Here is a 3,322-nt window from a genome sequence, read left to right as displayed (position 1 = left end):
ATGCTTCTAATATATAACACACATCTGAGGAAAAACAGCACAGTGAAATGGAACCCTCTGCTGAGGTTTAACTGTAAAGTACATTTGCCAAGTAATAGTTAAACTCATGAAAGAGGGTAAGTCACAGATTGTCTCTAATAGTGTTCCAATTCTGAACTTATTCTACATACATGAGCTGCTGGCACTGGAGTGACTTCCAGACTCAGCAACACTGAACGACATAATTATTCAACATATATCAAACTGTATTCAATATACCAAGAATACACAATAGCAGGCAACGAGTAATTATCATATAGTTTTAAAAAGTGCAACTGTTTTGAAGAATCAATAAAAATAAACTTACTTATTTCCTTGTGTGATTATAAACCAGGCCTCTATCTAAGCATGAGTAATCATGCCAAACAAAACCTCCTGGCTATGCTTTACACCTGCCAGGCTAGCACAATTTTGGCAATGCCAAAGTGTTTGTGAGTCATTGTGATGACAACCAATCCAATAATTAATGTAAACCTTTCAGAGGTTTCATAAAGAGACAAGGTTGCCATAAATAAAACCAAGAAAAACGATTGTCCCATGTTGCAGCAAGATAGAATTCTTTATCTCCTTACAGATAGGCATTTCAACCTCAGTGATAACTCCAACAGACATGGAAAATGTTTTGATCAGAGAGCCTCAAATCAATCTTCATGCACAATATCAGAATGGAGAACAATATGTGATATCTTAACATAAGGTAGTGTGAGAGGCAACTCTGTCTTCAGGAATTGGTAAAGAGCAGTACCCCATCAGTGAAATGAGATCCATCAGATTACTTACATGAGAATTTAACACAGAATCCTGAAATACAACGTTATTATTCATAGAGTTGTCAGAAGTCTGGAAACCTCTAAATATGATAATAAGCTTCTAAATATGCTAATGAACTCCCAGGTGACAAAGTAAACAAAAATAGATATATTTGCATTAGGAACTTCTCCTGCAATGTTACCTGAATCCAACATTATAACAACCTTTTTTTGCAATTTTCTTGCTAATTAAGATGAAGCATGTTGGTATAGGAGAACCATTCACAAGCACTCAGTTTCAGCACAAAGTACTCCTTGATATAAAGAGCCCAATTTCTCTCAATGATTACTTTTGTTGCTCAGTATAATTTATGCTCAAATAGTACAGCACATTCAGCTCCAGAGCAGTTGTATGTTTAAATGTTAATATCCAGCAGTCATTGTCCAATTTGTATTCCTGTACAATTAACTTTGAGAAAATGTTATCCTGTTTTCTGTTTCACCATTCAAATTCATTGAATAGCATGAAGTTGCTTCATTTCTGAGTAGATATGGTTGAATTCATCAGAGAAAGTTCAGTCTCGTTGTTTGGGGTAAGGGGAGATTCATGAAACAAAACATGAAAAAGCTATAACCAGTTCCTTTTGAGGCTGCTTCAGACTTCTTGTCTTTCGTTACATCACTGTAAATCTTCACAAAAAAGAAGTCCCATGAGAGTGTGCATCTGCTATATTTACAGTTGATCAGGAACTACAGAAAATACCAAAAAGAGATGGGCTACCCGGAACTTGGAGTCCTTGTCTTCATTCATGGGATAGTGTTTCAGCTTATGTGATAAGCAATACCAGGTTTGCCAGTAGGATAGCAGTTTTTGTTCAGCTGACAGCAGGTAAATAGGTTCTCCAACTGTGCCATCTAAACAGACATGGGAACAGTACAACCAATACTTAAAAACTAATGTGGCGTGGTAAATGTTCTACCATGGAGTGCTAAGTTGCTACTTACTCTTATTATACCCTTGCTATGCACATATGATCAATTCTTCAGGAAGCGTGAGATGTGGATTCACATTTTCGTGCAAAATAGAAGTGAAAAATTGCACCAGTCACTGGTTTGCAAAATATCTCAAAGTCCTTTGCAATGAATTACTTTGGATTTAATGGCTGTTGTGATGATGCTGCTCCTTTAATAAGATTATGCTGTCCTTGGCTTTTTTTTACAAACAGCGATTCTGAAATGTCCAGGTTTAACTACTTGAGAAGGCATTCAAGGTTTTTAGAAAAACGTATCCAATGAAAGGGGAGTGGCCAGTTCTCCCAGCTCAGCTTTGCTCTGGTTTGGTCAGGCAGCATCCAAGGAGCTGGAAACTCGAAGTTTCAAACATAAGCTCTTCATCACATTCCTGATGAAGAATTTATGCTCGAAGCATCAATTCTCCTGCTCCTCAGCGACTGCCTGGCCTGCTGTGCTTTTCCAGCACTACACTTTTTCACTCTGATCTCCAGCATCTGCAGTCCTTACTTTCTCCTTTGCTATGGTTTGGTTTGGTTTTAGCAGGCAGGCAGTTTTTGAAACTGCTGGACCCAAAAAAGCAGGTCTGTGCTGATCCTCCCTCTCCCTGACATCTCTCCTGGAAGACCCTGTGTTTGACTTTTCCTTTTTTTTGTTGAGCGGCGTTGATAGGGATTGTAGTAAGTATTTGGAACAGCATCATGAAATTGGGATAACCTGGTGGGCTTTTGGATAGGTTATGTTATTTTGTATTCTGTTCTCTTTTGTTCTGCCAGAGCCTTTCATTCCTTTTTCCTTTGCTCTGCTTTTAATCGTAATTTCAAGCAGTTTTTCTTCGCCCTTTCTTTGTCTTTTGCCTGTAATTCAAGTTGTTTCATTTTCCATTGAACTTCAGCCATCTCCAAAGATTCTGATGGCATTTCCAGCAGATTTAAATGCTGAGCTATTGCTGTAATTATCTCTCCTTTCCTTATGGAAGGAGGCAGCTCCAACTCCACATTGTCTGTTAATTCCAGCAGCTTGGCCTTAATCACCTTTTATAAAACCTCCACAGTCCCTCCTTCCAACCTTCAGAAAACTCTTAGTGAATGAAAGAGCCATTGCAACCCTGTTTAAACCAACCAAAGTCAACACCCAGAACAAAAGACATTAACACCTACCACTGTCTTCCTTCCAACAATCCTAATCCCAATTTTGAACGATAAAACAAATCCCACAAAGAGCCCCCAATCGGTTATGGACCAGGCCAGACCCCCTCAAAACATTTCAAGAATGTAGTCTGGACCCTAACTTCACGAGTTGTTTTAAGCAGGTGCAAGGTGGATATTCCAGGAGGGATGCAGCTGGTCAAACCACTTGGTTTTAAACAAAACAGAATTTATTTGCAAGATTACCAAATGAAACGCAAACAAAAGAAAACAGAGTACAGATAACGTCACCTATCCGAAAACCCGACATATTATCTCAACTAAATGATGCTGTTCCAAATACTTGCAACAATCCCTATCAACACCCCTTGATAA

At 38.5% G+C, this 3,322-nt stretch overlaps 1 long non-coding RNA gene across 1 annotated transcript in view; it reads right to left on the bottom strand.

Annotated features, from left to right (window-relative positions):
* Window positions 1–1,123: 1,123 nt before the first annotated feature.
* LOC122550446 overlaps window positions 1,124–3,322 on the bottom strand; it is an 18,562-nt gene continuing 16,363 nt past the window's right edge. The window contains exon 3 of the long non-coding RNA XR_006311856.1: window positions 1,124–1,703. This is a non-coding gene — a long non-coding RNA (uncharacterized LOC122550446). The remainder of the gene's footprint in view (window positions 1,704–3,322) is intronic.

This window comes from Chiloscyllium plagiosum, chromosome 6, assembly GCF_004010195.1.
Source record: "Chiloscyllium plagiosum isolate BGI_BamShark_2017 chromosome 6, ASM401019v2, whole genome shotgun sequence".
NCBI classification, from domain to species: Eukaryota; Metazoa; Chordata; class Chondrichthyes; order Orectolobiformes; family Hemiscylliidae; genus Chiloscyllium; species Chiloscyllium plagiosum.
Note: the sequence above shows the minus strand (reverse complement) of the source record. Positions and strands in the feature narration are given on the sequence as shown.